Consider the following 10,222-nt stretch of genomic DNA (forward strand, 5'->3'; position numbering starts at 1 on the left):
ATCAGAAATGAAAATTACACTATTATTTTAATAGTATTGAAATCCTCATCTGGCTTCAGGCTGATCTCAATCTGACTAGAATCTGGAAAGAAGGGGTATGTAACTAGCACACTTGAAAGCTTCAACATGAACAACAGTAATCTCAGTCTGATGTCTGGGTCCTAGGAGGACAGTTAGCACAGAGGAGCAAGGTGGAACAAAAGGGAAAAGGGATCAAATGAAGGAAAAGGTCTTCTGCTTTTCCTATTTAGATATGTTTCTTGCGCAAAAATGTCGAAATAAGTCGAATCTGTCTTTATATCCTACAACCTTTCCTTCCAAATTGTTTCATTCTTGCTTTTCTTTCCTCATCTTTCAGATCCATCATGCTATCTAAAGTTTTCCATTTTCAACATCCTCACTTTTAGAAATGCGGCAAATTTTGCCCAAACTTCCAAAATGTTCCACGATCCCATAATACTTGCATCTCCTATCCCTCCTCAAGTCAAAACTCCCACTTCCTTAGTGTAGCTAACCAAGAAGAAAGCAATCTGATTAAATCCATTCACATTAAAACAGAATAACTGACAGTTCTAGTCATTTCCATCTAAATATTTCTATATTTGTTATTTTTAAGCTAAATAAATCTAACTACAGTACTTTCAGAGAGAAGATAAGGGGTCCCTACCCTCATCTACCATAAAGGAGACAGGTCAGCTGTGACCATCACTTCCGACGGATCATATCTCCATAGCTGTTCCCAATTGTCACTGCCCTCTACTTTCAGTCCTTCCCAATAAATGCCAGTAAAAACTCCAGGGGCAGAAAAGTACAATTTGGGAAAACATGTGTAGTGGCAAGATATTTGTACATCCATTGGGTTAGTAACAATATTAGGTTAGTTTATGTTTTCAATGTGTTTGATAATAGTTTCATTAGTCAAAACAAAGTAGCCGGGCGCGGTGGCTCAAGCCTGTAATCCCAGCACTTTGGGAGGCCGAGGCGGGTGGATCACAAGGTCAAGAGATCGAGACCATCCTGGTCAACATGGTGAAACCCCGTCTCTACTAAAACTACAAAAAATCAGCTGGGCATGGTGGCGCGTGTCTGTAGTCCCAGCTACTCAGGAGGCTGAGGCAGGAGAATTGCCTGAACCCAGGAGGCGGAGGTTGCGGTGAGCCGAGATCGTGCCATTGCACTCCAGCCTGGGTAACAAGAGCGAAACTCCGTCTCAAAAAAAAAAAAAAAAGGAAAAACACATACTTGGGTTATAAACCTGAAATTACCAGCCTCATTCTTCTAAATAAAGACAGAGACATAAAAGGGTTAACTCATATATCCACGGTTTTGTAATGCATAGGTTGAAGACCAGAGTCAAGCTGTGCTTCACGTGCTTTTTATCAGTTGCTTATCTATTATTTCCATTTGGAAACCTTTACTGTCATTTTCTATAACATTTTGTAAATTGGGTGGTATACTTTTAAACAATGACAAGATTAGTTTCTCGATGAAACTTCAGTCAGGCTTCTGAACCTTCTCCTGGGCTATTCTGCACTTTCTTGTAAAATGTAGTTTTATCAAAGAATCTTGCTAAGTCAGCAAGAGCCCCTGACTCTTGGCCCTCGCTTTTTTTTTTTTTTTTTTTTTTTTAATTGAGAGGAAGTTTTGCTCTGTTGCCCCAAACCGGAGTGTAGTGGCTTGATCTCGGCTCACTGCAACCTATGCCACTGCCTTGGTTCAAGCAATTCTTCTGCCTCAGGTTCAAGCAATTTTTCTGCCTCAGCCTCTCTAGTAGCTGGGATTACAGGCACCCACCACCACGCCCGGCTAATTTTTCTATTTTTAGTAGAGGCAGAGTTTCGCCATGTCAGCCAGGCTGGTCTCCAACTCCCGACTTCAGGTGATCTGCCTGCCTTGGCCTCCCAAAGTGCTCAGATTACAGGCGTGAGCTACCACACTCGGCTGGCCCTCGATTATTGATTACCTTCACTACCTGATTACCATCACAATCTGATGAAATTGCTCACCTTCCACTGTCCCCCAGGTGGTGTTTGATCACTCTGCCCTGTTTTCAGCAAGAATCCTGTTAGGTTGGTTTGGTCTGACTACCCACTGCCACCGATGTTTCCTCTCTCTCTTTTTTTTTTTTTTAAAGACAGAGTCTCTCTCTGTCATCAGGCTGGAGTGCAGTGATGCATTCTCAGCTCACTGCAACCTTCGACTCCCTGGTTCCAGTGATTCTCCTGCCTCAGCCTCCTGGGTAGCTGAGATTACAGGCACACACCACCATGCCCAGCTAATTTTTTGTATTTTTAATAGCAATGGGGTTTCACCATGTTGGCCAGGATGGTCTTGATTTCCCGACCTTATGATTCACCCACCTCAGCCTCCCAAAGTGCTGGGATTACAGGCATGAACCACCACCACAGCCGATATTTCCTCTCAGTACTTTTCTGTCCACTGACCATGACCCTGCTCCTTGGCTATAAATTCCCATTTGGCCATGCCGTTTTCAGAATTGAGCCTAGTCTTCCTCCCACACTGCAAAATCCCATTCCACGGTCCCTTACGTACCACAGTGGTCCTGAGTAGTCTTCTTTACCATGCTTTAACATGTATCATTGAATAACTTTTTTCTTTAACAACAATCATATTAGATCAGTGGAAAAACGGGCTTGAATTCCTGGAAGGAGATAAAAGGGCTTTTTGGTGTTTTTGCTATAAAAGATCTGATGCTGAATTTGTGTGCACTCGGAAATTAACCATGAAATAAGCACAGCAGCATTCATTTAGCTGTAAGTGGCTCTTAATTTCAGTGCCATCAAAAATATTTATTTACACCCACACATGAACATAATTGTAATAAAAACTACACTGTACAAACTTAACAAGATTCTCCACTTTACTGAGAAGTTAAACATATAAAATTTTGAGTAATTTATGCTTGCCATTTATTATTAGTTTGTTTAGCTGGCCACCAATATAAATTATTTGTAATTAAAGTGATAACTGGGATTTTCAAATTGAGCATAGAATATACGAAAATATCAACTAAGGGTGGTCTCTCTTGACTCCAGTCAGAAACATGCCTTCTATAGCTTTGCTCAAAATACCAGGGCAGTAAATGTAAAGGGGCATTAAGATGTCCAAGAATTAACAGGTAGGGTATTCTTAAAGACTGAAGTGGCACTTATTCAACATTTACCCAAGAATAAGCATTAAGTTTTTCGGTATCAGATTGGTTGGATTTTTTCAAGTCAGTGCCAGTATCCAAACCTGTTAATCGAATTTTTTTTTTCCATAAATGAACAATAAAACTCAATAAAAAGCCAAGCAACCCAGGCTGGTCGTGGTGGCTCACGCCTGTAATCCCGGCACTTTGAGAAGCCAAGGTGGGAGAATTACTTGAAGTCAGGAGTTCGAGACCAGCCTGGCCAACATAGTGAAGCCACAACTCTACTAAAAATACAAAAATTAGCCCAGCATGGTGGGCTACTGTGGTAGCCCACACACCTGTGGTTCCAGCTATTCAGGAGGCTGAGGGAGAAGAATCGCTTGAACTTGGGAGGTGGAGGTTGAAGTGAACCAAGATTGCACCACTGCAATCCAGCCTGAACGGCAGACAGAGAGTCAATCTCCAAAATAAATAAATAAAGCAAGCCAAGCAACCCAATTGAAATATGGGTAAAGGATAGGAACAGACATTTTCTCCAAAGAAAATGTATCAATGGCCAATAAGCACATGAAAAGATGCTCAGCATCCCCAGTCATTAGAGAAATTTAAATCCAAACCACAAAGAAATTCCATTCCACTCACTAGGATGGCTACAATAAAAAATCACCAGTAAAAAGTAACAAGCGTTGGGGAAGATGTGAAGAAATTGGAACCCTCACACACCGCTTGGTGACGTAAAATGGTACAGCTGCTTTGCTTGGCAGCTCCTCAAAAAGTTAAACACAAAGCAATTGCCCTTTTAGGTATATCCAAGAGTATTTAAAACACATGTCCACAAAAACTTGTACACAATGTGCATAGCAGCATTATACACAATGGCCAAAAACTGGAAACAACCCAAATGTTCATCAACTAAACAAATGTGGTATTGTGATACATTTGTACAACAATATTAACATGCTATAAAAAGTACTGATACATACTACAACATGAATGAATCTTGAAAACATTATGGTATGCGAAAGACGCCAGGCACAAAAAGCCATATATTGTACGCTTCCATTTAAATGAGATTTCCACAACAGGCAAATCCATAGAAACAGAAAGTAGATTAGTGGTGGCTAGGGTGGTGGGGTCAAGGGGAAATGAGGAGTGATTACTAAGAAAGACATGGTTTCTTTCGGGGATGATGATCTGGATAGTGACCATATTTGCAAAACTTTGTGGCTATATTAAAATCCACACTTTAGAAAAATGAGTTTTATGGCATGTGATGTATATCTCAATTTAAAAATTGTCCACTACAAAAAAGATGACATATACACGTAATATACATATCAATGTATGTCAATAACACATACACATAGATATGTGTCATGTCTCTCTATAAATGAGCATTTGGGCTTCTAAAATTGAGATATACTCTATATAAAGAAGAATGAAAGAACAGGGTGACCGGGCACTTGTCGAGCCCTGAACAGGCATCTGGGGTGTGGCGGAGCGAGCCTCGCAGCATCTCCATCCCCGCTCACCTTCACCCATCACTCAGCCACCATCCGCCGCCTGTCCCTACCTTGGGCGCCCGAGACCACTGGTCCTGCGGAGCAGCTTCCCCTCTGCCCGAGATGGGGCAGGCGCAGGGGCCTGGGCTCGGGCGCTGTCCGGCAGCCCGGAGAGGCACCCGCCGGGGTTACGACGGCTCGGGGACGAACGCCCCCACCGCTCCCCGCGCACCCACCCCTCCCTGCGCCCTCACCGCTCCCCGCGCCGCCGAGTCCCAAGCCAGGCCTCTCGGCCCCACCTCCCTCCTGCACCTGGGATGCGCCCGAACGCGGCGTTTCGCGCGGAAGCCGAGACTTCCCCTCCACGATCACCTGTCCCGAAGCGCTGCAGCGGCCGGTATGAGGAGAGGGGTCCCCGTCTCCCCAGACCGGACGGAGACACCGGGGCGGGGGACTGAAGGGGCATTCACCTAGTTCCACAGCATCGGCGGTGACGGGGAAGACAGCGGCTCCCAGCCCGCGGCTCCTTCCTGCTCGTGCGCCTCCTCGCGCGCCTCCTCGCGCGGCGGCGGCCCCGAGCTGACAGCCAGGCAGCAGGCACCCGCGGCCCCCTGGCTCCCGGCTGCCCCGCCCCGCCCCCGCGCGGCAGTCCGGCGCACGCGCAGCCGCGCCGCCGCCGGGGAAACCCGGGCCTGATGATGTGGCCCGCGGGGCGACGACCCGGCGCTACAGCACCGCCCCGCCCGGACCCCGGGCCGCGCCCTAGCAGATGGCTGCGGGGAACGGGGTCGCTGGACTACGACGAGGGGACAGTTTTCGGGGGCGCCTGCCCAGGAGAGAAGGGCTGCGGCCTCCTTCGACAGCCCTCCTCCCCAGCAGCCCACGCACGCCCACTTCACCTCCTGCTCCAAGGTCCGAACCCCGGAATCCGTGACTCATGATTTCTCTTCTCAGACCAGCGGCCTCTTTTTGTCTGAGGTCGCGTTTCTTGCAGACTGGGGTTAACAATCAAGTACGTGCCTTTCGACCCAGCGGCTCATAGTGTGGGCGGTGCAGGAGCCGAGGTCCGAGGGATAAGGGCAAGGACCACCACCAAGGGCGTGAGGTTTAGGGCACCCGGATAGCACCCAGTGCTAAGCAGGTGTAGACGCCAAGCGCACGGGGCGCCGAGGAGTTGGCTGGGATGCCAGGCTTTTCAAGTTTGCCCACACTTGCTCTTAAACCTAGATTAAACTGATCCAAAGTCTGCATGTAAATGAGAGAGCTCATTTATTTTAAGAAAAAACAACTATTGGCCGGGAGCGGTAGCTCATGCCTGTCTGTAATCACAGCACTTTGGGAGGTCGAGGCGGGCAGATCACAAGGTCAGGAGTTCAAGACCAGCCTGACCAACATGGTGAAACCAACTAAAAATACAAAAAAAAATTAGCTGGGGGTGGTGGCACCCACCTGTAATTCCTGCCACTCAGGAGGCTGAGGCAGGAGAATCGCTTGAACCCGGGAGGCGGAGGTTGTGGTGAGCAGAGATCTTGCCACTGCACTCCAGCCTGGGTGACAAAGTGAGACTCCGTCTCAAAAAAACAAAACAAAAAAAAACTATTGAGCATCTGCTGTGTATGATTCAGGGAATGAGACACACCCCAGGGATACTCCAGTTGAAAAAAGAAAGGCGTTGGTCCGGTGAAGACTGTTATTTTAAAAATTACACACCTAATGCCAGACTTAGTGGCTCATTCCTATAACCTCAACACTTCAGGAGAACCAGGCAAGAGGATCGCTTGAGGCCAGGAATTTGAGACCAACCTGGGCAAACACAGCGAGAGCGAGAGCGAGACCTGGAGTAGCTAGGAGACTGAGGTGGGAAAATCGCCTGAGCCCAGGAGTTCAAGGCTGCAGGGAACTATGATCGCATCACTGTACTCCAGTCTGGGCCACAGAACGAGACCTTGTCTCTAAAACAACAACTGAAAATTACACAGCTAATGATAACTCTTTTTCTCAAATCAAAGCTTCCATCAAGTCCAAGCCACACCAGTGATTTAGTAGCAGCTTTTCTGGTGCTGAAGGACACCAGCATACATTTATCCAGTTTTGTTTTGTTTTGTTTTTCCTTATGCTTTGCAATCAGACTTTGAGCTTTAACCTTCACCTTCAGGGTGAACAGTGCTTCAGTATCACTCCTGGCCACCTGCAGTAATGCATTGTATAATAGCTCATCCTGGTGTTCTTCACGACCTAATAAAGTATAATTGCAAGGAATATGGAAAAGCAATGTTTTGACTGCATTTCCAACTGGTTTTTGTTCTGGTTGTTTTTTGAATTACAGATCACTAGAAAGTAAGTAGCTGCTCTTGAAAGCTTGGCAGAAATTCCAGCCAATAGGTGTTCCTCCCTGAGCATGTAATCTTTCAAGATTTCTACACAAAGCATATATAGAAGCCAGCCTCTCTTGGTTTAAAAAAAAAAAAAATCTACCTTCATTTTTTTCTGAGAGAGCTGGTGGTTTCTACTGCCCTTCAGAGCATTACATGGCATGTGGCAGGCAACCTTCTACTTATATTCTTCATTCAGTATGGCAAAGTTCTGTGTACTTTGGAGATACGTTAAGCTTCAAGTGGGAATCCAAATTTAAATCAAATTTCAGCCCTGAACGTAACTCACATTGGAATCAGGTGAGGAAATGCCCCCTCGTGAAAAGCTAAATCCTAATGGGTGCAGACAACAATCATCACGTTTCTACTTCATCTACCGTCTGACAGCTGGCAACTTCTAATGTGAAGCAAGTGGCTCAGAATTGAGGCTGTGTAGTAATGCTGCTGCGATTGCTGGAAAAAAGCCTGAGAGTTATGAGAGTGTGTAACAAAGGAGCCCGTCTGTGTTGGGGGTAAGAAAGATCTCCTTGAGGAAGTGACATTTAATCTCAGCCTAGAAGAATAAGGAGTTAGGGCAGGCAACAGAGAGAAGGGAGTGGGGTGAGCGGAGCATTTAGCTGTGGAAACTGCAGTTTTGAAAGCCCTTTGGCAGGGAGGGGCACTGCCTGTGAAGGCTTTGGGAAAAGGCCATTGTGCTTAGACTGAGAGAGCTACCTGGGAAGGAGAAGTGGGCAGGCCCTTGAGGGTCAGGTTGGAGACTTTGGACTTAATCCGAAAGACAAAAGAAGCCAATGAAGAATTGAAAAGGGCCCATCTGGACATGAAAAGTTGCATTTGTAAAAGATGATCCTGGACGCAGTGGCTCACACCTGTAATCCTGGCACGTTGGAAGGCTGAGGTGGGAGGATCTCTTGAGGCCAGGAGTTCGAGACCAGCCTGGGCAACATTGTAAGACCTCACCCCTAGCCCAATCTCTACAAAAATATAATAAAATTAGCCAGGCACAGTGGCGCACAGCTGATTGAGCCCAGAATTTCAAGGCTACAGTGAGCTATGATCACGCCTCTGCATTCCAGTGTGGGCAGCAAAGTGTGAGACCCTGTCTCTTAAAAAAAAAAAAGATTATTCTGACTGCAGAGAATGAATGAGAAGGGTGCAACGGAGGATGTGTGACAACCAGTTTGCAGGCAATGGAGATTAGGAGACAATGGTGAATTGAAGATATAGGTCAGGGTTAGAACTGTAAGGATTTGATCGAATGCATGGAAGGTAAAGGAGAAAAATTGTCAAAAAATGACTCCCAAGTTTCTAATTTGAGTTTATGCCATTTCCTGACTTGGGAAATGTGGGAGAGGAGGTCAGTAGGGGACAATTTGGAGTGGCTTTAGCTATGTTGAGTTTGATGCCTCTATGAGACATTCAAGTGAAGATGCTGACTATATATTTGAAAAATAAATCTCCAACTCAAAGTAAAGATCTGGATTAAGATGAATCAAAACTAAATTTTAGGAGAGCACATAATATAAACTGTTTATAAGCATTAACCTCTAAACTTCAGAGAAAACCTGAGCAGGCCGGGCATGGTGGCTCACACCTGTAATCTAGCACTTTGGGAAGCCAAGGTAGGTGACTCACTCGAGGTCAGGAGTTCAAGACCAGCTTGGCCAACATGGTGAAACCCTATCTCTACTAAAAATACAAAAATTAGCCAGGCATGGTGGCGTGAGCCTCTAGTCCCAGCTACTTGGGAAGCTGAGGTATGAGAATCACTTCAACCCGGGAGGCAGAGGTTGCAGTGAGCCTTGATCATGCCACTGCACCCCAGCCTGGGCAACAGAGCAAGACTCCAGCTTAAAAAAAAAAAAAAAAAAAAAAAAAAAAAACCTGAGCAGAAGCAGAGGGAATCTAATATTTACTATGTGTGAGACACTTCACAGAGATTATTTTGTTTAATCCTAACACTCTATAAGATATTATAATTCCATTTTACATATGAGGAAACTGAGGGTTAAATGCTTGCTCAAAGTCACTGAAATTCCCAAGTCCTACCTCAGTCCCATTAAATAAGAATCTTGGCTGGGTGCAGTGGCTCATGCCTATAATCCCAGCACTTTGGGAGGCTGAGGTGGGCAGATCATGAAGTCAAGAGATCGAGACCAATCTGGCCAACATGGTGAAACCCTGTCTCTACTAAAAATACAAAAAATTAGCTGGGCCTGGTGGCGCACACCTGCAGTCCCAGCTACTCAGGAGGCTGAGGAGAACCGCTTGAACCTGGGAGGTGGAAGTTGCAGTAAGCTGGATCGCACCACTGCACTCTAGCCTGGTGACAAAGCAAAACTCCATCTCAAAAAAAAAAAAAAAAAAAAAAAAAAGAATCTCTGTCGGTATTTCTGGTAATCACTGAAGTTCAAGAACCACAATGTGGCCTACTTAAAAGTGGTCCCACAAACCATATAAAATGCCCATAAAGAAAAAGGACTAGAGAAAAACCATCATTAAGGGGACACGCAGCCCATGCAGCCAATGTTCCAGACACATGTGCTAGCTTCTGTCCCCTACCCCCATTATCAGTGCCCTTCCTGGGAATTTCTGCAATATTCATTTGTTCATTCATTCAACAAGTAGCTATTGTTGGTTTCTTTTGTGCCAAATATAAATCATCATTCATTCATTTATGTGTATTTTTTTGAGTACTTAACTAAATGCCATGCTGTGTCCTGTGCTTTGGGAATACGGTAGTGAACAATGTGAAGGAATACTTGCCTTACAGAGTTCGTGTTCAAATAGGGAAAGACAATAACCAATCAACAAATAAGCAAATATAGATCTAGCTATATGGTGATAACTGCTATGAAAAGAAATGGAGTTGAAGAGTTAGGGAGTTTGGGGGCAGGGGTGAGGAAGGTGTGGAGAGGACCAGGGACTGTTTTACATAAAGTAATCCAGGGAAACACTGATGGCTTGAACAAAAAGGAGTGAGGGAGCAGCAATGATATCTGGGGAAGGTACAGCAAGCACATGGGTCCTAAGACAGGAGTGTGTGTGTTGTGTTCAGGAGACAGCAAGGAGTCTCCTTTGTCTGTAGTGACGCAATCATGTGGTTGAGATGAAGCAAAATTAAATTTGCAGGCTAGGTGCTGCAGCTCACGCCAGTAATCCCAACACATTGAGAGGCCAAGGCAGGCAGATAC

The 10,222-nt window shown here is 45.5% G+C and overlaps 1 protein-coding gene across 3 annotated transcripts in view; it reads right to left on the bottom strand.

Annotated features, from left to right (window-relative positions):
* The window catches only part of SLC41A2 (solute carrier family 41 member 2), a 175,136-nt gene extending 169,519 nt beyond the window's left edge, over window positions 1-5,617 (bottom strand). Inside the window, exon 1 of one of the 3 annotated variants that reach the window (XM_032299938.1) lies at window positions 5,556-5,617. The gene's annotated coding sequence lies outside the window, so the exon portion shown is untranslated. Of the gene's footprint in view, window positions 1-4,968; window positions 5,270-5,555 lie in introns of those variants that run through there. The other 2 variants (XM_032299910.1, XM_032299901.1) reach the window with 2 other exon arrangements.
* Window positions 5,618-10,222: the final 4,605 nt, after the last annotated feature.

Source organism: Sapajus apella, unplaced genomic scaffold, assembly GCF_009761245.1.
Source record: "Sapajus apella isolate SASKATOON/1434 unplaced genomic scaffold, GSC_monkey_1.0 scaffold2, whole genome shotgun sequence".
In the NCBI taxonomy this organism is placed as follows: domain Eukaryota; kingdom Metazoa; phylum Chordata; class Mammalia; order Primates; family Cebidae; genus Sapajus; species Sapajus apella.